Source organism: Protopterus annectens, chromosome 7.part0, assembly GCF_019279795.1.
Source record: "Protopterus annectens isolate FY-2018-M chromosome 7.part0, PAN1.0, whole genome shotgun sequence".
In the NCBI taxonomy this organism is placed as follows: Eukaryota; Metazoa; Chordata; order Ceratodontiformes; family Protopteridae; genus Protopterus; species Protopterus annectens.
In genome coordinates this window covers 561,651,451-561,678,765 of record NC_056739.1, presented here as the reverse complement: position 1 = coordinate 561,678,765, position 27,315 = coordinate 561,651,451, and the positions used below count along the sequence as shown (strand labels likewise).

General features: G+C 45.2%; 1 protein-coding gene across 1 annotated transcript in view; it reads right to left on the bottom strand.

Annotated features, from left to right (window-relative positions):
• Positions 1–27,315, bottom strand: part of LOC122806053 — a gene marked incomplete in the record, with an annotated part of 1,002,329 nt that overhangs the window by 454,066 nt on the left and 520,948 nt on the right.

The window sequence follows — 27,315 nt, the reverse complement described above, 5'->3', positions numbered from 1 at the left end:
ATCTTAAATCCTCTTTTTCAATCTCATCTAACAACAATGTACCTATTACAGTGGAATTACATACCAAGCTACTAGGAGTCATCATTGATGACCATCTTAAATTCGACCAGCACGTTCTTACCATCATTAAAAAAAACACCAAAAGCTAGGGCTTCTTTACAGGAACAAAACATTCCTATCTAATAATGCTAAAATTGCCTATCCCATGCCTACCTTCTCTCAGTCTACTCTATGGCTCAAATATTCTCACCAGCCTTCACACCACTCTCCTAACAAAACTAGGATCTACCTACAACAAAGTTGCTAAATTTGCAGCAGAGCACTCCTACCAGTCACATCACTGTCTAGCTCTAGAAAAGCTAATCTGGCTAGAGCTTCCTCACCAACTACTTCTCACCCAGCTTCAAATAGTACACTCCATATTCTGTCTGCCCTCTTTTGTCCCAGCATCTCTAATCTGTTCTCCCCTTACGCACCACTAAGGACCCTCCATAGCTCTGAACAAAACTTTCTTTCAATCTACAATCCCAAAACAAAGTAGCCCAGTCATGGAATAAACTTACACTTCATATCCATAACATTAATCACTGACATCAATTCAAAATCGCTACTAAAACCCTTTTAAACAATACATGGATCTGTCAATGTAACCATCCACCTTGAAAGACCTACCCCTACTATCCTGTTCTCACTCTCACCCTAGTCCACTTCTCTTTCTCCAATCTCTACTTCTTCAAAGACACACTCCCCTTAGGCTTATCTGAATCAGGCTTTATACTACACCAGGACTACAGCTACTTATCTGATCGGTGTTTGATCTTGAGAACTACTGATATGATCTATGTACTTACAACCTAACGTGGTTGCATGGACTGACAGATGTTGTTAGAACGTATGTTCTCACTATTGATTCAATTGTTACCCATTATTACCTTTTTACAATTTTTGTATTGATAATTGTAGTTAGCATTATTATTATTTTATAGGTCAAACTGAACTGTGGAGCTTTTATCTCCAGGCCTCTGCTGAAAAAGGGCTTTCGCTCAGTCGGATTAACCCAGTCAACAAATGTCAAATAAAAATAAATAGACTTGCTATTCATTGAATAGACATTTGATTAAGTGCTATAGACCCACCAAGTCCACAGCTGTACTGTCTTGGAGTATTTCCCCTATGGAAAGGTATAGTGATCCTAAATAGGTAGCAAGAGTGCAAAAGAACCAGCAACACACTCTGCATAGAAATGCTTCAAAGGTTTTACAGTATGTATTGATATTTGCTGCATTTATGATGAATTTTTTTTTCACTTGTTTGCTCACAAAGAGACATCTCAAAATATGTTCCCATAACAAACTGGCTATTAAGTGGTGTGGGTGTGTTTGTGTGTGTGTCTTTGTGCTTGTTTCCATCTATGTATATGTGTGTGAGTCCATGTTCCTGAATGTCTGCATGCATATTTTTTTATTTATATGTGAGTGACTCTATATCTGTGCTTTTAAAAGAGTGTGTGTGTATGTGTGTGCGTGTGTGTGGGTGGGTGTGTGTGAGTGTGTGTGCGTGTGTGTGGGTGGGTGTGTGTGGGTGTGTGTGAGTGTGTGTGTGTGTGTGTGAGTGTGAGTGTGAGTGTGAGTGTGAGTGTGAGTGTGTGTGTGTGTGTGTGTGTGTGTGTGTGTGTGTGTGTGGCTGTGTGTGTGGGGGTGGCTGTGTGTGTGTGTGTGTGTGTGTGTGTGTGTGTGTGTGTGTGTTTGTGTAGACAAATAATTCCATAACATATTTTGGTTGTAAAAGACTTCCTCTAAAAACAAGTATATATACTACACTAACCCCCGGATTCATGAAGCTTGGCGCAAGGCCGGTGTAAGGCCTGCGCCGGCCGTGCAGCGTATAAATGGTGTAGTAGCACCATATGCATATTAATGAAGGTGCGCCGCTACCACATCCACGTGCATAGGACACGTGCGCGAGTGCATGGGGCGTTACTAAGCTGCGCCCGGAGGCGTGTCAATGTCGGCTGGCGATGAGCAACCTAAACTGCTGAATATTATAGCCTGCCTGCAATAGTAATCGCACCTATCAGTGTCCGTGGATAATGAAACATATGCAAAGCATGCAAGACAGTTCCCGGCCACACAAAATGGAGAACCAAACAGAAATGCACGCAACATAATATGAGTTACTGTCCATGGAACAAATGATATTTACAATCATGTGTCCGTAATGTACTGCACTGTTAGAAGTTATACCCAGTGGAAGTGAAGCGCATCATGTCAGCGCGTCGCCAATACACACGTCTAGCCCCATGGGTATGGTCACCAGCAGTCCCACAGTGGTAGTGATAGTACACAGCTGGGTAGTTGTGGCTATATAACAACCGTAAAGATACCTGACAGTCCAAATTGAATACCAAACACACACAAACATATGTATATTAAAATGTGCTATACACATGAACGTAACCGTGACATACACATAGGATGCCATATGCGGAACTGGGATATCCAAAAGCAGAACCCATGCATGCAAATGCAATACGCAACAACCCCTGTACAGCATATAACCCGTACCCATGTGTGAATGTCCACCAACTCCAGCTACCAGCCTTGCGCATCCGTACACCTACACATAGCGAGTATTCCCCATATGTAGTAGGAAGTATCATCCTAGGCAGTGTCAGGATTGCAAATATGTATCCCACGTTTGTAAACATCCCATCACAGGTACGTAAATCCAAATGCCTGTCAAATGTTCCGTCAAAATGTGTGTACATCCCGCCTGGGATAAGTAACCTGTTAAAACCTCAGAGTTGTTTACACGTCACGGTGTCCATTACTGTACACATCTGGACAAAACATGTATGTGTAGTCACGGTACTGTTCAGTTTCCACACAGACATGCAAAACATACTACGCAGGATGGAACAGCTGTCTACCATGCAGGTCACCCCACTAGGGTTGCCACCTGTTCAGATGGCCAGGGTGGGACATCCCTTGTAGAAATGTGAGAATCTGCAGGATAAAGCATACCCCCGGCCAGTGCAAAGGACAGAATTACACGTGTATGCCAAGATAAAAGCTTATTCCATAGCATTTGAATAGCTTATGCTATCCCAAATAATAGTTATGTGTACCAGATACAAAATACCTGTATCATGCAACTAGTAAAGAAAATAAGAAATATATTACTGTCTTAAAATCACAGGACAGTTGCCATGTCTTAGGTGTCGTCGCAGGACACAACTGTCCAAATAAAACCTCCCCTCGCAAAGAGGAACAAGTGGTAACCCTACTCCCCACTGAATTATCGACAGTACATATTCAACTCAATCACATACCGACACCACCTCCCAACCTATTACAGCAACAAAACCTGGACAAAGCCTAAAAGGATGGGTGGACAAATAGGGAGAGATGTAATTACTGCTCTCACAAACTTCGAAAGTTCACTGAATAATAGTATGTACATAAGCATGAAATGTTGTGAAGGATGTGGGGTAGTCCCCAGTATTACAGAGGTCCGTACATTTATACTGTAACAAAGCATCACATATGTTGACTGTACTACTGCAAACCCGTAGTTAATTCATAGTTAAGTCATGTGCAAAATAATAACCCTCATAAGAATGAATACAGGAAGTAGTCAAATGTGAATGGGAACACCACTCACAGTGGATTATGTATTGTAACCACCCCCACCCATATTATGTATTGCCAACATCATAAGCTGCTGACAGGTGCCCAAACACCTGTGTCTGTAAACACAGATAGAATGTTTAAAATAGACAAACCCTGTCCATGTGCTTTGTCTGACATTTGAACACGGTCAGGGCATTTCCGTTCACCAGGCAGGCAAGCCTAAACCCAGATCACCACATGAACACCCTGACAAATGAAGACCTGTATGTGTCAGGACTATAAGCCTTTGGGTTCTGAATATCCCTGCAGTGATTAAATATGCAGCTTGTTCCAGAGCATTAGGGAATAGGGAATGTGTAACATGTAGTACCGTATTTTTCCCAGCAGGAGAATGGATGCCTGTGACATAAGTGAAGCGGGGAGGCATATGTTAATGTAGCTATGTACTATGGGTATGCATATAAATGAGTCAGAAAACCAAACGTATAGTGGTTACAGCATCCAGCCAACGTGAATGCAGTCCCGGTTCAACTTCGACTACAGCACATATAATGTTAAAGTGTAATGAATGCATCTGTGCTGTACAGACATTTAAATATGTAAAAGTGAATGTGCATACCTCTCAACCTGGAAACATCAAAAATCTGGACAAGGCCCATGAAAAATAGGTACAAATCTGTACACTGATTAATATCTAATTTGCATATATAATTACATAACCCCACCCACTCCAATGGCATTGTGGGATACCAACTTTCAAACACAAACTGAAGAACAGGCAATCAAAACATGGCACCAGAGTACCCGTCCCCTGCACACAGCCATTACAATGTCCCATTAACTGGCTATTTCGCCCCATTTACCATAAACACTAATGTGTGCATACCGCTTTACTTCTACAATGATTATTTGGATTTTATTTTTACAGCACAACAATGCCCAAACACTAACAAACATCTGTTAAACAAAGCAATACTGTCTCACAATGAAAATAGACTTGGAATTAAAACTTCTCTGCCCTTGAAACTCACATTCATTGAAATAGCATTAAAACCCACACCACATCCAAAGAAAATGCAGCTAGCCAGTGATGGATAAAGGATTAGCAAAACTTTGGAGTACAGTAAAGTTACAAAGTAGGAAAGAATCTGCTGGCACAGTTACCTTAATTAAAAATGCAGCAGTACATGGGGCAAACAAAAACTACTATGGCAGGACAGATGCAGTTCTATATCACACATTAATGTCACATCAAATTAAGCAGGCTGAATGGCATTAGAAAGATTAAACTTAAGTGGCCTCAAGTAATGTGGTGCAACCAACTCTTGCCCAAAGCGGAAGGTACTCATCACAATGCATGCCTGAGCATTAGAAATGTCACTAGTGCATGAACAGACCTTTATCCTGTACAATTATGCAGTGAATATCTACATTAAATTTCTCCAAGTAAGCTTTAGAAATAATCCAGCACACAATGCAAATTTGCAGAGCACAGATCACATCTGAGCCATCACTCAACCAGAATCTGCTTTGAGTAAGCAAGGAATCCAATTACAAACCTGGGTAACCACCTTTAACAGTTAAAACATTTTTTTTTAATTAAATACCAAGTGCCAATGGCAGACTTGCGTATTCTAAATACTAGCACATCTACAGAACTCCGCATCACTGGCACCTCAACATCTTCACTTAAGAATCAGGAACAAAGACAAAAATAGTGATGGACAAATGCCCATAATCAGGGACATTTTGCAATTAACAGAACAGGTTTTATACCAAAATGCACTTTCTGAAGAATAAGCATGTGACTCTAATGTCAGGCTTTGTCGACTGACTTCAATCCTTTGTGATTTACCACCACAAAGTCAAAAATTGAGAGACAAGACTGAGAAAACTTTTAGCTATAAGAGTTTGTAACAAGTGACACAAACAATTACCTGGCATCATTTTTTTATTTCCTTCCTCCCGTATCTAAAACCATCTACTCGTGTGTACAAACAACTCTGCAGGCACTTCACTAAAACATGATTATAATGCTACTTCTGGCTAAATAATAATTCAGCAGTTAGCTATTGCAATGTGTATTCAAATTTCAAACCACATTTCAATCTTTTTGATTATTTGTTTTTTCTGTTAGTTTCCTTACTATGAAGAACTCCTACACTTTCAGAACTTCTAAATCATTAGGCCATAAACTCTTACTGGTAGTATGATATTGTTATCGAGCTCCCAATGTTTTTCCATGCTGTCTTTGAAATGCCACTAAAACAACTAAACACCACTAAAGGAAATTCCACAGAAGCTATCTTGGGGCATTACAGAATATCTGGTTTGGAACATTTAGAGTAACTGTTGTTTACACACAAAATACAGGCAGTTATCATCCAGATGTTATGCACTGCACATTCTTGGTATCAAGTATTAAGTAAAACCGCTGCATTATATCAGTGTAAGATATCAACCTGTATAAATTCAGCTAACCTCCTCCTGGTCCTAGCTTACAGACAGGCTGAGACAGCATCTTTGTCTTAGGCTGAGTCAGTGTGCTTTATACTGCTTAACAAATAAAAATAAAGTGTCAAGTCTGTTATCCCTTCTCATTAACCTAGCCATTCCCTAAAATAAAAAAGTCATATTACCAAGAAGTTCTTCAGCGTCGCATCAGCGATAATAGATCCTCATCCAGCTCGTCCATAGTTTTTCACAACCGTTTGCTGATGTTCCCGCTCGCATTTGAGCAGCCAGTCATGCCAGATTACCAAGAAGTTCTTCAGCGTCGCATCAGCGATAATTGATCCTCATCCAGCTCGTCCATAGTTTTTCACAACCGTTTACATGCTGATGTTCCCGCTCTCGCATTTGAGCAGCCAGTCATGCCAGAAATGCGTGAGCTCCTTGGGCTCAATTCCGACAGGCTGGTAGGGGGAGCTGACATAATCGTGCAGGCTGGTAGCAATGAGGGAGCTGACGTCATCGCGTACGTGATGACGTCAGTTCTAATGCCGCGAAAATTAAAAAAACAAAAAAAAACAAAAGAAAATAATCGGAACTGAAGGGGTGCCACTCGGGAATCGTGGCACCCCTTCATTTGAACCCCAAAACTCGGTAAAAACCGAGTAATTCGGCACGGTTGAGAGGTATGTGAATGTGCGTTTCGCATATGTCCGTTAACCGGATTAGAGATATTTTACTGGTACTGTCAAAAGTAATAAAGCCCACGTAAGCACAAAGACTTAGTAAACATATGTAACCCACAATAAGGATATGCATGTGCGCATGCGTGTAACCCACAATAAGGAAATGCAAGTGCGCCTGTACATGTGTAATCCACTCACAGCATAGCAAATGAATGCTGGTTTCTACACGTAATGTCTATGTATGGATATATACATTTGTGTATAGATATATATATATCCACAGACTTAAACTAAATAAATATATGAAATAAAGAATGTACAGATATATATATATATATATATATATATATATATATATATATTTATAAATATATATATATATTTATATATATATATAGATATATAAATATATATATACATACACATATATATATATATATATATATATATATATATATATAAATATATATATATATACACTCAAACACATACAGCATCAATTGATATATACCTAACAAACATATAAACAAATGTCCTCGTATATATAACACATGTACATAAATAGGTTACACCATAGCTAGTATGGATACACATAACAGACATGCAATTAAGGTAAATACACTGCTGCTTCCAAAACTACTGGCCGGAAAGTATCAGTGTGCCAGATCTGTAAGTTCTACTCTTTAAACATGGATATAGGTGTCCTTTGCAGGACTCCAAAAATAGTGAATTTATAAATGCACAGCCCTGTAATTATTGCCGCAAAGAAGTGTCATCCGCAACTACAATATAGCTGTACATGCAACAGTAGCTTGTGCTAGTGTAATAACACATGGGTTGACAGAATGTAAGACATATGTACCGACATGCGGAGAGTGGATAGTGCTTAGAAGTGTCGTCATAATTTATTATCGCTCACATTAAATATGTGTTATGACTACTGTGGAGGGGTGTCACGTCTGGGAATCATGGGTATGCAATAATGGGCCTAGGTGCCTAGGTGTTGGTTGGCACAGATGTATGAGGTCCGCCCCATGGGAGTGATTAATATACCTATGTGGGTATAGCAGATGCCTCTAACTTCCTAAAATGAAGAACCCATCTACCGGATATCATGTAAACTATTGGTGGAAGAGGTAGGGAGTTATATTAGTGTCGTGTAAGCGATTTCATGGACATACATGCGTATGAATAAGATGGTAACCATACCTCTCAATCAGAATAAGACATCTGGACAAAGGCATTTTAAAATAAGTACAAATAGGGAATATCTCAAATATTCCTCTTACAAAGTCAGAACGTGGATAGAATAATGGATCAGTCAATAGTATGAATGTTTCGAGGGTTATTAATTGTAAATAACAAATGTCTGTCATTATTGTCTAACCCCACAGTCCCAAATGACTTCCCACTATATTACCAGAAAGGCATTGCACAATATTATTAAAAAAGGAACAAAATCAGACATCTAAGTTAGGGACATTTACCCAAATTTCGTACAGTTGAGAGGTATGAAGGTAACCCTGACCTAAATAAATGTACAGAACTAGTGCGATTAGGTGGACAGGTGTGAAGAAAGACGTGATGACAAATGACAAAACATGTATAAGTCAAAAGCATGTACCTCGACAAATCTGGATGAATACTAATGCCCTGTGATAGTCAATGTGGAAGGTTAATAGAAACAACATAAAGGTGTCCCTCAGGGTGTTATGCAGTGTCCCCGAGACAGTGTTCAGTCTCCCACACACGCATGTGAGTTCTGCCACTGACGGAAAGCGCAAATACCGGTGAACACATAAGGTAGATGATAGCAGAATATGTTTTGATCAGCACCTGTTGGCGTTTGTGAGGAACACAACACTCAGGGTGGGTGTGTCCCACAAAAGGAATGTAATGGCATCTGGCCTGTAAATTCTCCATATATTGTGTGTAGTGGTGTAATAAAATGACATATCTTGTATCAGAAACAGATACATGTTATAGGAAACAGTATCATCGACTATACCACTACAAGACAAATCTGAAGGTATGAAAAGTGCTGAAGTAATCAGTTTAGTATTGACCGCGGGTATGTGTGGACTTGTCAAAAGTCACAGCTGTACATATAGTCCCTATAGGGCTGTCACCTCTACAAATGATGAAAGTGGGAGGTGCTCTGTATAAATGACAGACGTAGCAGGTCAAAACATACCTACAGCCATGCCTACCCCACAAATAGACATATTAGCACACATCAAAGCTTAGGCCAGGATTCAGGAAGCTTTGGTCGGTGTACGAGTAGAGTAAGAGTAGAGCAAGGCAAGATGTCCGCCGAGCTATTCAGCAATATCCCTGTAGGAGCGTATAACACAGCCCCTCAAACGAACATTGCACGGACAATGTTAGGATATGCAAATTACCCCATTTGTAGGTGAAAGCTATGCAAATGATGTAAAATATGCGATACATGAAACAGTAAGCTGTCCGTGCAAGAGTAGAGGTATGTGCAGAAATGTACACGGATGTTAACAGAGTAACGTTCTGCAAGTAGCTAAACGGAGCAATGTCATCTGCAAATAAAGGATGATTTAGTTGAAGAAGCATGCCAATGAAGAAATATAATGCCAGTGGCATGTATTCCCATTGTAAATTAATAAAACTCTACTTGTCCTCCCCCGATCTCCGAGTACGCGCTGTGCATACAAAACAAGACAAATATGTAAAATATACATACAAATTGTAATGTCAGTTAAATGTTATTGCGTCATGCAGGGGAATGGCAAGCTGAAGACAACATGGCTACTGAGTAGTGGTTGCTATGTGTGGAAGCGCACACTCAGAGATGTAACCAAGCATTAGTAGGCAATCCTATGCAATTGAGGCTGAGGATAGTGAAGCACAATTTGTCATGCCTTATGGGCCAAGCCCCTACAGTGTAAGTGTAGGTGAAGGGGACTATCATCGTAGAAGATAGGTGACATCATGAGTGTGTATGTATAAAACACTGTAATCTTATTGGAGCAGTGTGTCACATGTCTGCTGTCAGTGACTCATCAGTGGAAGAGGCGTGTTATGATTTATCCTAGGTAAAGTCAGTAAACTGACGGTGTACGCCATGGATATCACTGAAGTTCCTTGCAAACCTGGTGAAGTGTGTTTGCGCCCGTGCAAGCCTGTAAGCCCGAGTAAGTATGTGTGCATGTGTGTTAGCCTGTGTGCGCAACTTGAAGAACGAGTAAGCTACTGTAAGATTGTTGAAGCCCGTGTAATGTCGTGTAAGCCAGTGTAAGTGTTTGTACGCATGTGTAAGCCTGTGTGCGCACGTGGAAGTGGATATGCACTTCAATGCGCTCCTATGCGTGGCACCGCTCACTGTGGACACAAACAGTGGAAAGGAAGGTAAACAAATAGCAGTAAGTTAACCAAGGAGAACTACCTCAGCTAGCAGGTGGAAACAATCAGACTGAGTATATTACACAGCCAGTACAGTAGGCCAGCACAGCACAGCACGTACAACTCTACAAACAGTAGTCCACCATGTTATTCTCAGACACACTGCAACACTGTAGTATAGTAAGAGAAGTGCAAACTGTAAAAGCTTAACTGAGACAAGATAATGTTAGGGGCTGCCATTGCTATTATACGTCAACATATGCAACATGTGGAGGGTTGTGCCAATGTGAATGCCGCTCAGCATCACACAGTGAGTAGATGGAGAGGAGTGTGCAGGCACCGGGTAAACTACCAGGGGCTACATGAGCTGGAGATAGTAGAGTGCTATAGAGTGGACAGAGACCTCCTGCAGAAGATTGTGGATCTGTGCAGGCCATGTCTCACACACAGACCCAACAGAGGGAAACCTATCCCAGTGGAAACCAAGGTATGTGTTGCCCTAAGGATACCAGCAACATGTACCTTCCAGAGATCAACTGGTGATATGACGTGGATTCTACAAACATCAGCATCCAGGGTACTGCACCAGGTCATGAATGCCAATTCCCGTAAGTTATTGGGCAGCAATATGTGTCATTTCCACACAATAGTGGAATACCCTAAGTACTGTGTGCAATACACTGTACGCACATATGCATCAAAGCAGCAGCCAGTGAGTGTGGCAGGGCCTACATAATCCACAAGGGCATCCCCTCCATGAAGTGGAGGTTTGTGTGTGATGGCCAGCCCGTAATAATGAATGTGTGTGCTGGATGCCCTGGAAGCTGCAATGCGTCCGATATGTGGCATCTGACACAGCTGTACAAAACATTTGGCAATGGGGACAACCCTCATGGTCATCTAGTGGGGGATGCTGGATGTGCAGTTCAGCTGTGGCTGATGACACACATCAGAAATGCATACACACATGAACAGGAATGCCATAATGAGGCACACTCACATACAGAAACCTTACTCTAGCATGTGTATGTGTCGCCAAGTCACAGGTCTGGTGCCTGGACACATCTGGTGGAGCATTACCACACTTGTCAACTACATGTATCAGAACTGTCTGTGGCCTAGGTCATCTGTGACACACACACACATGACAGTTTATATACATAGTGTGAGTGACTGTTCATGTATGTGTAATACTACAGAACAGTTCAAACACAGCAAAGTATGTCAATAATGGACATTCATCATAGTTGTACAACCACCTTGGAGGATATGCATGCAGAACTCTCAATGCATATGTGATACAGTGATGTACTTCACAATACCATTGTAAATGCAAATATCACATGACAAATGACATAGCACATATCTATATGTACACATTGTTACCCATTATACATATTGGGGTGTAATACCTATGTGTTACTGTTAGTATGTGTAGTAAATGTGGATAACTGACTCTGTTTAGCCTTAGAGGTGTACAGCATGGGTTGGATAACACGTATCTGTCCGTATGATACCTTTGTGTAGACTAACTGTGTCATGTGCAGAATGCATTCTAGGCCACAGTATGAATTCCCAGATGTGGACAGGAATATCCCTATTGTCTTTGCTTGTAACTAACATGGCTACATGTCAAACAGTAATGGTCCCAGCAATGTGTGGTGGTCAATACCAGTGTGAACTGGTATAGAATAGTGCATGTAGGATCCACATGCTACTGTGTGTCCTACATGTATGGGACTGTTGTGAAGATATCATAAAACAATTGGTAATGCAGACTGTTGAGGTCGTGTCAACTACCATAATGCAAAACTATGACAGATAGTAACAGTATCACTCACAGCACCGTGTAAAACCATAGCAATCACACATGTGTAGACAAGTACAACAATATGTGTAGTATAATGCATACTGGCCACCAATAGAAAGTATGACGTGTTAACAGTGTGAGATACAGGGCATGTCACCATTCCAATGTGTCCACTATACATGTAGATGCAGACAGTGCACCCTCACCATGTTCACATATAGATACATGTGAAACTGTACTACACACATCTCACACGTACTGCACACTGTGTAACACATGCTGCCAATACTACACACGTCAGTCAAATGGCACATGGATGGATAATACATCCTCAGAATTAACAGTGCTGTACACTATACTACATTGATGATCATAGCTGGAATTTATCATGCTTGCTTACATACACCTAGAAGGTAATCACACTTTGTGTTAACAACATTGTAACATTATTACAGTGCTATGAAGCCACCCTGTGCATCAGCACCATGTTAGTCCATACCTGCATCAATGTTACACATTACAAGAGGTGGCACAGGTGTCATCATATGCACAGGGTATGTAGTTTCATTTCCAGAGCCTGTCAGTGAACCAGCCAATCAACATGTATGCATTTGTGTGTGTGTGTGAGGGACAACAGGTTTTGCACGGCCCAATGTTGATGCAATGTGTGTGTGTGTTATGTGTTATCCCTAGCTGTTTGTTTTATGTGTGTCTCTGCATGTACACTGTTTCAGCATGTGTCAGCCATATACTGGAGGTTGTGGGACAGTCACAGACTGTACCTGCCAGGCTGTACAGATTGCCATTCCTGGCCATGGACACCCCTCCATGCATTCAACCATAGTCCAGACCTGCACCTGGCAATGTATACACATACATACATGGGATCTGTAACACAACCTGTGGATAAGCGGGTGTCAGTAATGTTAACCTGATTTGCATAGCATTGCCATGTAATACATAGGTATATGAGCCATAGTCATCCTCCAACGTAATAACCACTGCTGACTGCTGCTGAGATGTGCACATGACCGGTTAAAGGTGCTGTACTATCATTGTTTTCAATGTCCCTGGTAATACCCAGCACTACCACAGAGCCATAGCACATTCAGATACAACTAAGGTGAACATGTACAGACAATGCAGCACATTCAAAAGTGCTAATATCCACATACATATTACAAAGATATATATAGATCTACACACACACACACACACACACACACACACACACACACACACACACACACACACACACACACACACACAGACACACACTTGGAAGGGCAGGGAGTTGAACATACACCTACCTACTCTAACACACTACAGCATTACGCATTTACTGAATGCACTACCGAGATTACTGAACACAGCACTCCCAGAGGCGTACTTGTAGGTGGGTGACATCATCCGCAAAGGCAAAGACGCCGATAGGGAATGTATGTGTTGTGAGGCATCTAAAAGCATTACTGTGTCCCCAGGCAGCTGGAAACACACACACACACACACACACACACACACACACACACACACACACACACACACACACACACACACACACACACTTGGAAGGGCTGGGAGTTGAACATACACCTACCTACTCTAACACACTACAGCATTACACATTTACAGAATGCGCTACCGAGATTACTGAACACAGCACTCCCAGAGGCGTACTTGTAGGTGGGTGACATCATCCGCAAAGGCAAAGACGCTGATAGGGAATGTATGTGTTGTGAGGCATCTAAAAGTATTACTGTGTCCCCAGGCAGCTGGAAACACACACACACACACACACACACACACACACACACACACACACACACACACACTTGGAAGGGCCGGGAGTTGAACATACACCTACCTACTCTAACACACTACAGCATTACGCATTTACAGAACGCGCTACCGAGATTACTGAACACAGCACTCCCAGAGGCATACTTCTAGGTGGGTGACATCATCCGCAAAGGCAAAGACGCTGATAGGGAATGTATGTGTTGTGAGGCATCTAGCATTACTGTGTCCCCAGGCAGCTGGAAACACACACACACACACACACACACACACACACACACACACACACACACACACACACACACACACTTGGAAGGGCCGGGAGTTGAACATACACCTACCTAATCTAACACACTACAGCATTACGCATTTACAGAACGCGCTACCGAGATTACTGAACACAGCACTCCCAGAGGCATACTTCTAGGTGGGTGACATCATCCGCAAAGGCAAAGATGCCGATAGGTAATGTTTAGAGAGTGAGCGGTCTGAAAGCATATTACCGTCCCAAGGTAGACGTACACAAACACGCCAGTGCTGAGATCGGGCCAACTAAATATCTATGGAGCGCAACAACACTAAATAGATATGGGATGCGCCACAGAGAGTACACCCTTCGAGAGAGCAACAAGTGTGTTCAATGTAGGCATCCATCGCGACATTGCAATTGGACATTTGGTGCCTGGATGACCACCATGGCTATACAGGATGTCAAAGGCCATGCCCACACGCTTAGTATCGCACGTCTGTTTGGAATGTACTGTGTGTCCATCTACACAACAGCGTACTGGGCATGCTCACATACTTAGCTGTTGCAAAGGGCCATCTTGCATGCACACGGAGTCTAATCATGGAAGGGCGCAGTGTGGAATGTACTGTGTGTCCATCTACACAACGGCATACTGGGCATGCTCACACACTTAGCCGTTGCAAAGGGCCATCCTGCATGCACATGGAGTCTAATCATGGAAGGGCGCAGTGTGGAATGTACTGTGTGTCCATCTACACAACGGCGTACTGGGCATGCTCACACACTTAGCTGTTACAAAGGGCCATCCTGCATGCACACGGAGTCCAATCATGGAAAGACGCAGTGTGGAATGTACTGTGTGTCCATCTACACAACGGCGTACTGGGCATGCTCACACACTTAGCTGTTGCAAAGGGCCATCCTGCATGCACACGGAGTCTAATCACGGAAGGGTGCAGTGTGGAATGTACTGTGTATCCATCTACACAACGGCGTACTGGGCATGCTCACACACTTAGCTGTTGCAAAGGGCCATCTTGCATGCACACGGAGTCTAATCACGGAAGGGCGTAGAGTGGAATGTACTGTGTGTCCATCTACACAACGGCGTACTGGGCATGCTCACACACTTAGCTGTTGCAAAGGGCAATCTTGCATGCAGATGGAGTGTTCACACAGAAGGGCACAGTAAGGTATAACTGCCCTCATGCACAGGGCGGTCACACATGCAGTGACCTGTACACACACAGCTGCCATCACAGCTGTCCCAGGTGCAGGTCACACACGCACACACTGCGGTGTACACTGTAGCTGTCATGTCAGCACCATGTCGTTGGTGCAGCATTACACAGCCTTACGGTCCCACAACACCATGTGACACATGACCACTGGGCTGTACAGTGGTGTACACCAGCTGTGTAGAGTACACACGTACCAACAGGGATCCAACAGGTGTTATGCAATGCAATGATACCAGTATACATGAACAGGTCGGCTCAAGATATACCATGGCCCTTACACAGCTGTGACACCTGACTGTTGCTGTACACCAATGAACACACGTCTGGGTATGTCATACATGTGATTGTGTGGATGTGTGCATGGACTGCACACACAACACATACATACATGGCCTTTGATGTACCTCGTGCATAACACTGGCCTAATCAATGCTACACATGCAAATTGAAGGTGGCACATGTCTGTTGAATGCTCACACTACAGGGGGTAGCAGTGTTGACCGGGACACATACCCTTGTACTGGTCGCCTGTGACACCCATGATATCATACCGCAGTCCATGTGTTATGTATGTCAACACACATGTCCAACAGTAGCAATGCATACAAACATGGCAACAGGAGACACATGTGACATCTGTACTGTGCATGCAGCAAACATGCATGTGCAGTGGCCGATGTCCGTAACATAGTTGCACCTACCTACGACATGCAGATGCAATGCAGACCCAACATTGACATCTGTATACGGTGACATACAAACAGCACGTATGGAGGGATGTGTGTACATAACATGGTGAACCACCTGCCTAGATGTATGTGTGCAGGGGGTGGCTCACAGTTGTCACACACCATCCTATCATGCCATGTGCTAACTGTACGCTATGTCGCTGTTATGTGACGGTGCTGACATACTGCATACACAGCGGTCAGGTGTTAACAACTATATGTCATATGGCACCTGTAACACCTACAACCCCCCATGTGGATATAGCAGCACATTTGCCAGATATAGCGTTGGTACATATAATGCAATTAATACCGCTGCATGTCCATCAAACATGTCATCATATGGCAGGTTTATCATTCCCAGCACTGCCATGTGTGTCCGAATGTGTGACCAGGGATGCCACATATCGCTGGGAATATGTCCCAGTTGCTACACATCCCTGCACACCATTGTAGAGATCTGTACATACGTCAGTGTGGGAAGCATGACATTCGCCGGTGAGGTGCATCACACACATCGGCTATCCGTATACACATGTGTGGTCACCAGAGTGTGTGTGTGTCTGTTTGTATGTCTGGTGCTTGGTGTGAGTGTGTATGCTAATATACGGTGGGAAATTATCACTGGCCCCACGTGTTGACTAACCCGTAATGGTGATGCATTGCACAACCCTGTTGATGCCATAGGTCCCAGCCATACTGGCTACCTGTGCATGTCCCTTCTCTGTGACACGTCGTGTGGGTGCATAGTACTGTGAGGGTTGTGAGGGTGATGACCACACAGGCAAGGGTCCCCAGCTGCACACTATGGGGTGTGCGTTATAGTGGTGTACACCCCGTGAATGCGGCCATGTTCATGTACTGTTACAGGGTCCTACTGCTGCACAGTGTGGCCTCCAGCTACCAAGTGACACCTAACATCATCATTGGCCAGGCCGCTGTGTACAACCCCTGCACCATGTCACCATACCTGTAATGTGTCCTGCTATGTATGTCACGTCCCTGTCCAGTGTAGCCTGTGGCACCGACCACATACGTCAGGTGCAGTATATGTGTGGACATTTGTGTCATGTTTGTGTGCAACAGTCAGGATGAGGGTACGTGTAGCATGCTGATATTGCCAGACGTGCCTGTGTGTACTCCACAGTTACACATGGGGGACTGAAAACACTGCTACCTGTAGGCACATGCAAGTACACCATAGGAGGGAACCAGGGTATCACGACCAACATGGTGCTACAGATGTAACCGAGACACATACCGTGAACACATCACAATGCATGCTGCACTTGCACTACATGGTGTGACTGGTGCATGTCGACAGTACACAACCTATGTCACATACACAACTCAGTATTCACACACAACCACTGCAACATACACATCCCTCACTATGCATACACAGGTATTACATACACCTCTCACTATGCTGTTCACCCTGTGCATCAGTATATTTATGCATAACCCTGCACCGATGGTGTGGATGACAGGGATGCGGCACAGGCTTCATCATATGCACAGGGTGATATGTTCACCAGGGGCATAGGCTGCACCAATGGATAACATCATGTGTGTGTGTAAGGGCCGGTCAGTTGACTGGACATGTCTGTGCAGAATGCATGTGGATGTTGTGGAGCCCTACAGTTGTGTTTGCTGTGTGCGTGTATGTGTGTACACAGTTCTGCCATTTGTGATGCCTACACAGGGTATAATTGACAGCCCCAGATTGTACAGTGCAGGTTGTACAGCTCACTGTGTCCGTCCATGGCCACATGACCTGTGCCTGCCTGGGGTTGCACAGGCACTACCAGGTGGAGGTACAGAGTGGCTACTGTCCGACGACACATGTCCGCTGGAACCGTGTCCCCGCTGAGACCGTCCAGGACCACGTCCACGTGGCCTGCTGTGTCCTGGTGTTGACAGCGCAGCAGCAGCTGCACTGCTACTGCTACCAGCACTATGGGAGCGGGCATGTGAGGTGGCATGCCCACGTTGACCTACACTAGGAGGTGTTGCTGGCCTACGTCCATGTGTCCTACGCCTCACTCCTACCAGGTGTTCCAGCACAGACAGCTCCCGCTCGCGGATTGCCATGCCTCGGTCAAGGATTCCGACCATTTCACCTAGTCGCCTATCCAGAACATTAGCAATCTGCTGTTGAGCATTTGCCAATGCCTGGATGTTGTCATTTAGGGTATGGATAGCAGCCCTCTGCAGCCTCTGCCCTTCTCAGTTCTGCCGTTCAGCACGTGCCTGTGCCACCATTACAGTCTGGAACATGCGTCTGGTGATACCAGCTGCTGCGCTCTGTCCTGCAGGTGCATGTCTGCCAGAGGTCCTCCTACAAGCAGCACCGGCCACATGCCTGTGAGGCACATCTGCAGTCATTACACTGACACCATGGTGTGTAGACACACCTTCTGTAGCCACCACACGTTGCTGTTCCATGCCAACAGATGCTGACTGTCCTTCCTCTATGGCCACCGGTGATGCGGTATGTGTTGGCAGCAGAACTGTGTGCGGGGAAGAGGGGGACATAGCTGGGATGGTAACCATTGGCACAGCTTCAGCCCCTGACAACCCTGCCTGTACCTCATGCATATGTTCATCACCACTAGTATCTGTGGGGACACTAACATCAGATGGACCGCAGGAGGGTAACGCACCTACATCACCTGTGTATGCAAAGAAATACTGTAAAGTACAATAGACACAGACACACACACACAGACACACACACACAGACACACACACACAGACACACACACACACACACACACACACACACACACACACACACACACAGACACACACACACAGACATACCATGCATGTGATTTGTCAGATGGCATGCAGCATGCCTGCGATAGAGCAGAGGCCATGCAGCTCAGACATTAATAGTGTTAGTAAGCATACCTCCCTAGGGTGCACACTACAGCAAGCAGGTGTCATATCAGTAGCCATGCAGTTCACACAATCATGGTAGTATGCATGCATCCCCGTGATACACCATGTTGCCCAGAACAGGATAACAGTACACATGGCTGACGTGACCTTGACATGTAATTTGCTGACATGTGCATGAACATGCATACATGTTTGACACAATGGTGTCCTGACACATGTACAGCATCATAATGGGCTTCACATTGCAGTGTTGTGTGCATGCCCTACAGATAGAATGCATGTTTAGCAAATGTGCATGAGCATGGGAGGGTAGTGTGAGCCGTCTACATTGCTATACAGTGTGAAGTACAGACACTGTGCCATTGCATGGCAACATGAGGCATGTATGTTGCTGTAGAATGCATAATATGTACACATTGCATAGCCATAACTGCAACACAGTCATGATGTTCGACAGATCATATATGGTAGACTTCAGTGACACCTCCAGTAGCTGTGCACAGGCTTTTAGGTTGTCCACTGTACCACATCAACTGTATAATCGGTCAACTAAGGCTATAATTGGACCATGTGTGGACAATGTGCAACAGGGTGTATACACATCCCATGTACTCTGTGGCTACATGTCTCTGGCCATCCCCCATGGCCATGTGTGCACATGTGGTGGCCAATTGTGTGTGATGGGCATCTTCTCCACATGTCTGTGTGGTCCCATATGACATACACCCATACATGTCAGATATGTCACATTCCACAGGTCTTTGCAGACAACGGGTTGTATGTTTGGTATGTGGGGTATAGGTCATGTGATAGTGTGACAATATTGCAGACAGAACACTACATGTCTGGGACATGTCAGGTGGCACATCACAATGTGTGCACCCGATGCAGGGTCATATGACACAATGGTGACACTTGTGGGCTGCCCATATCACAGCTCACTGTGTGGTACTGTGTGCGTACCACACATGTTGTTCCAATGCATACTACATATGCCTCCATTGTAGAACACCTCCACCGTTGTATGCACAGCTGACCACACATGTCGCAATGACAAGTACTGTGGTTTCAAGTCTGTGTATCATTACGTTTGAATATATTGCACATGGGTGGCGTGTGTGAATGCATGGTGGTGCGACCTGCATATCGTGACTGGAACAAACATCAGGTGTGCAAGTGTTAACTGGACATATGGCAAATAGATCTACACTGTAACATGCCTGATACTGATGACAGTCTCACCTGCAACGGACCCATGTCTGTGCGGCACACCAGAGGTACCTGTATAGGGGTGACACACCAGTATGAACATTATCCATGACTTTATGACAGCCACAGGTTGCACTGTGCATGTGCACACATTCACCTGTGTAATAGCATACAGTATGCACATGTGTGCATACACAACGTAGCATACTGTAGTATGCAGCATGTGTGTCCACATACCTGGCATATGTTATTACTTTACATTATGTACTGTGACACATGCAACTACATGGGATATAATAGCCATATGTGCATTACTGACTTACCAGGCAACTCCAGGCTCATTGGTTGGGAGACACCCACCTCCACGATGGCAGCTAGTGTTTCTGGATGCTGTTCCCTGGGTGTCCCCAGACTGGCCAGTAGCTACTCGGTGTGTGTGAGTGGGGGCTGGGTTGGTGGCCCACCACCTGTTCCACCTTGTTCCCTGGTGATTGCAGTGGCACGCTGTTTTGCATGTCGTATCAGGTCCGTGCAGTGTCTGCGCACCTGCTGGTAGGTGCGGTTATGGCCACCCACATCGTTCACCCTCCTGCGTAGATCCTGCCACAGGTCATCCCGCTGCTGGGCATGCTGTGGCACATGGCTGAACAGCAAGTCATAGTTGTCATGGAGCTGTGGGATGAGGATATCATCCTCCTGGCGGGTGTATGCTGGGAGGCGTGTACGGGGCATTATCTGTAAAACATAATGATGGTGACAGGTCACAGTATCAGAGATGTACAGAGGTACCACTGCACATACATTTCTATGACATCTACTGCATCTGCACAGTTATCTTTGCAAAGCACCATGACACTGACACGACTGATGTGTTTGTGTCACACGTCACACCCATTATGCATTGGATATCATCACCATATATGTGTGTCACCTCATTACAGTGTTCATTCTCCATGTACATGCAGTCTTGCTGTGGGCATGTCTATTTGCCTGCACTTGTGTTCTTACCTATCTGCACATGCCTCGATGTGTCCACGGTACTACTGTTGACCTGGATGCTGTGTATATGTCACATATCAACACAGACACAGCCGGAATGGACTTGAGCAGTGACAATGCACATATATGCATGGACACCTGTACATGCATGTGTTTTGCCATATACATCTACACAGCACTGTACAACTGTTCAACATCCTGACACGGATCGCCTGTATTACACATGTGATAGACATGGGACAATGGATAGTCAGACGACATTCGCAGGGATGGTCATCAACCATAGCATGTGCGGGCATGGTTTCCACGCTGTTACAGATGGCCATTGTGCCACTGCAAGCTGCATCAGTGCCACATTACTGATCCAGTCAGTTGATAGTACATCTACCATGCGGCCATCACACCATGTATGACTGGGATGACATCTGCAGCTTTGATGGACAGGGTTGCATGGTATGGCGGGAGTATGTCACATATATGGCACAGGGATCTGTCCGGCCTGTGGCAATCCTAGTATTAGGACGGTGGCTGTCCATGACATATGTCATATAGATCAGGATATGGACATGTAGCATGTCCATCATCATGGTGTAGCAAATGTCCTTCTGCAAGGTAAATGGCATGCTGCATAGTGGAGGTGTGGATTGTGAAGGCTGTTATCACACATCCATGCATAGCCATTACCCCTTACAGGTGGTATGTGATCCAATATTGGTCACCACAGTGCTGTATATGCCTGGCCACTGATCTCCGTGCTCATGGATGGCACCCTGACATGACATGGGTACCTCAGATGACTACCTAAGGGGCCTGGAGACGTCACCATGTCGGGGGTGCACTGCACAGCACCATCCCTTACACAGTGTCCATAATGTTGACCACAGCATAGGTAGGAGTTTATGGGTACAGGGATGTTCACCTAGTGGTGACATTGCTGGTATCATCCATCAGACTGTGCACATATGTCACACACCTCACACACACAGCCCATTCTGTATGTTGTTCACAACACTGACACAGCTAAACGGATAGGTCATGGCCATTCACAGCCTTACATACACAGATGCCTAACATTTGTCTGTGTGGTATGGGCTACAATGAGGGTGGGGTACAACACATTAACCCTGTTCTACTGTATCTGGCACAGATGTGCTGTGCACATGTCACTCTTGCACCTTTTGTAGTTGTGGGTCTGTCAACAGGCCACTAGTGGAACACACCTGTGACATGCAAAGGTATTTGTAATCAAATATCCGTGCTATCTTGTACATCTGTACTGCTAACATCTACAGTGCTAATGGTTCATGGACATGCACACCATACTCAGCAGGGTTATAGTGCGGTGGCACCCTAAATGACTGTCATCACCACTTGTGGGTTGATATTATCCAACACCCTATCTGTATTGTATGGTCATGCTAGGCACTTGTTCAGAACATGTGAGCATGTCATGAGCTACTGATTACTATAGTGCCCATTCCACACCATTTCCCACAGGTACACTGGCTGTCCTACACTTCCCAGCTAGCTTAAGGTACGACAGCTGTTGTACACATGTAACGCACATATCCTGTGGGACATGGTTGTATATGCAGGCATGTCCAACTGTCATGTACCAGTGCTACTGCCAGTCTATATGAGGGATATGTCGTACATGTGGCAATAGAGCAATTGTCTCATGTACACATTCAATGCTCACTTCCCAACATACGGCACTACAGCCTGTGGGGGATGCACGTCTGCAGCCGTGCTGTGCCCATAGCTCTCAAGTGTACCTCATTACGGGAAACGTACCTCATTTGGGGTTCTAAAAGGTGCATGTTCCTCAAGGTTCCACATTGGAAGGGTCTGTCACACATTCATTGTTGTACATAGTTTACCTGCTAGCCATGGCTAGATAGATGAGAATCATATTAATTCATTGGAATATCTGTTTTATACGTAAGACCAGCCTATGTTAGCCATCATATGCCCTTCCTAGTTGACGCTGTTAGTAAGCCAGTTGTAAGTGTTCCACGTTTCACCCATTTGTCACACTGTATGAGGGCTAATGTTCCTCATTTTGGGGACAGGAGGCTGACAGCTATGGCTGGGGGTAATGCTGTCGCTAACCCTGACTGCACCTGACAGTCATTTGGGGATGTGTAACATTCGCAACACACCCCTCCAATCACATAGTCTTACATAATCTACACCACTGGCCACACCTACTTGGACAACCTGTGCAGTACGTCTCCATACTCACTGTAGGTACCAGAGGTAGCCCCCATCATGGAAGACAACATCACCAGCTTATAGCCTACAGACTCATGTGTGCCCACCACATACAGCCAATAGTGTGTTATAACATTCACAACACACCAGTCATAGCTGACTCTGTAGGGTGTCACACTGCAGTTCCACACAGCAGGCTACACAAGGCGTTAGTCGCTTACATCTTGCTGTCGGGTAACTGCTTCTGCAACATAACCTATGACCCATGCCACACCTCACCAGGTACGATATGTCTGTCATTCGCCATGTTAGTGTGACTGCCCTGTGATGCCACTTCACAGACTACATGTGCAGGGACATGTAATAGCTCACCAGCCTTATAGCCCTGAGGATGTGGGCCTAGCCCTGGGGAGCATTTTGCATTCGTCTGGACACAATACCACTGTACAATGACCGACTGTGTCACTTCAACAGTTGCCTATGCTCCTATTGTCATTCCACAGGCATGTGGTATCTGTCCGCTATGACTGTCCTGGTCAAACACAATGCTGTGGCACAGATGACTTGCACCTGTCGGCCCTGGGAGTACAGCTCACATGCAAGGCTCTTGCTGCTTCTATACTGCCTGTCCTGCACAGTTTCCAATAACTGTCACCGGCAGGGCGGTAACTGGCATGCGCGACATGGGGTCATGTGACACATTGCTTGCATCTTCCCCTGTGACGCACGCAGGCAAGGCACACCTTATAATGCACCACTCCAACATCTCTGCAGTGACTGGGACCTGCCTGTAGGCTCTGCAGACCACACCTGCAATGACAGGTTATAGACGGACCATACCTTTCAGGCACATACCTGGACCGGCACACCCACAGCTGAGGGTTTCCCATATCCCACTATGTTTTGCACACATCCTGGCAAGTTGCTTAGCACAATGCATCAGAGGTGCTCCACGTGCAACTAACTGTGTCCGGGACCGCTATACACATTGTAACACGCAACAGAGTCAACATCATACCCCACGGGTAACATACCTTCTATGGTGGTATAGTGGACAGTGGGCCTCAGCTACTACTGATGTGTGACTGACACTACCCCACACTTCACTGGGATAGCCACTCATGTACCGACACATCCATGAGTCATACCCTCCACTCTGCTGGATCAACACATACACACCACCTCCAAGACCTACATTACCCTTGGCATGTACACTACCACCATGTGACTGGTGTTACACACCTGGGGTTATCCCCTCATTGGTGGATTCCGAACATATGCTAATGTACCTTGTTAGCCACTTCCCGGAAACACACACATCACAGCATACGCAGTACATGTGTACTACTACACCTACTACAGATGTCTGCTGACAGCGGTTGTTAACATCATGACACCCGTGCAGATGGACAATGCACATACAAATGCTGACACATACCCCAGTGCACTTAATTAGCATGTACACAACTGCATGGATCATGCTATTCCACACAGAGTCATGATGGTACACACCAGATAACAGACACCACTGTGGTGGTCATGTTCCACAGACATATGATGTACAACAACAGGTGTAGGCTGTTGCACAGTGGTGTACATTCCCATGTGTGGGGTGGCTCACTGGTCAGCCGTGGTGGGGCCACAGGGTCCCTCATCACATACTCCAAGACCAGCTATGTAAACATGACTGCCACACATTCCGGGCTGTACCACCAGGCATTATGGTGGTATGTCAGTATTCGATGGCAACACCCACATCTGCTGTCACATACAACAGTCACTCAGGAACATTGCAGACCCAGGTATTGTTGGCAACATGCTGGAGGATGGATTCAATGCTGACAGTACACCCTCTCACTCACTACAGGGCCGCAATCCATACATGAACACTGTGGTGCCCCTGTGGTCACACCTACACAGTACTGACCTACACTGTATGTGTCCTGGGACACTGGCCCCATGTCACCTTCCAACGTCCCAGGCTGTGATGTCCACCAACCTCTGAATTACATGTCTCCCCACTAGGCCACCATATTCAGTAATAGCCTTGTTTCACACGTTGTAGACCCTGAATGGCACACAGCAGCATTTATCACACTACACAGGTGGCACCGCATTGCACGAGTGGGACTATAGTCCTACACACCTGACTGGACTGTTCTGCATGGCTATGGGGCACATCATCAAGGACGTCATTCTCAGAGACATTGTTGGTCTCCCGTCCTCTGCTGCCACCTGGATTGGGCTTGTTAAGGCCAGAGCATGGCCCCTACACATGGTGGACTCCTTTCATACAGTTACCAGGGCAGTTGCTGATGGTACGGGAGTCCACACATCCTACATTGTCCTCTCATTGCCTTTCAGCACCATTCCCCATTCTGGTATTGACAACATACACATCCACCTGCACATCGTACCCTGTGTCTCAGGATGTTATGCTGTGTGGCTCATGGACAGGACACACAGTGAGGCCAGCATACCATAGTACCTACTACATGTCAGGTACTTTGGCATACCACAGTCCTCAGTCATAGGGCCCCTCATGTTAAGTATATGCTTCCCTGCAGAACAGGCTGGCACAGGGGGACTTTCCCTGCCTAGCTTTAGAACCCCTACATACCAAGTGCCATGACTGCTCCACCAGCTGATACTGACTCCAACCATATGGGTGTCGCTGTGACAGATACATAATATGACTATCATGGCATCAAGCTGCATGACACAAGGTGCATGCACATCACCTTTGCATTACACCTTTCACCCACTGACTATCACATGGATGGTAGTCCCCTACATACATATTACATTGTACATGTTTGCAGTACACACATATGTCGCACCCACTCCTGTGGTTACCGTATTGACACTGTGGCGTGGATATCCTCCTATGTGGCCACACCTATCTGTACTGGGTGTGTAACTGGTACATAGGCACACATTGTACCTCTGAACTCAAGACATCTACACACATTCAAGGGTACCCCACCCCATTTAGGGTGTTCCTTACACAACAGCTACAGCTTTACATGCCACAACGTTAACACGCCATGATGTTTACTGAGCTCCGACAGTTTAAATATGCGGCTGCACTACGGACACCACATCTCTACACATTTGCATACTACATACTCAGGGGTGACCTCTGCTGATCAGACAGGGCCCATGTCCACAACAGTATTGATGGATATACTCCTCATACGCAACATAAGCAGAGGCCACTGTGAGCAACATGCTCATGGATATGTGCACACACGCAACAATGAGTGGGATGTGCTTCTGGGTTACATTCCCAAACCAGACACTCTCCATGCTGTGGAACATAAGTCCTCTGTACATCACGCAGGGACACTCAGTAGCACTGTTCATGTGATACCTCCCTTGGTGGTTGGGAGACACATGTAGGCCTGGGATCACTGCAGTGGCTGTACTGTGCAGTGGTGCAGGTGACACCTGGCTCTGCTCTTCACAGGACACTACCCTGGAGAGGTGCCACTAGTGTGAACACTGTAGTTGTACTTACACATGGACTTGACAGACTGCATAGTACCCCACTATACACCTGTGCAGCTATTACATGTCCTTTGTGCATGGTTACTTGGTAGCCCTTCCATTTAGATTAGCTATCATGCTATTACTATGTCCCATACCTACAGGCCATATGTATCCTGTTATTGTACATACCAATAGACGATACCTGTGGTAGGCATGATATGCCTGTTATGCTGTGTAGAATATCTGTCATATCTACCTATAATACTATACATTACACATATTTCACATAGTATCCCATAATGCAAAACATACTTGCTCAGCGGGACCACCTTACATATGTCATTAACGTTATTTGCCCATACACATGCGTGCTGTGACAGTATATCAACATATACTATCCCCTGCTATGGCACGTCCTTGTTGGACATACCCTACCACTGACGGCGGGTTGTATGGCATTGTTCTGTTTAATGGCCTCATGTAGCATCCCTTCTGGTGTCTGTGCTGTGTACCTTGTGTCCCAC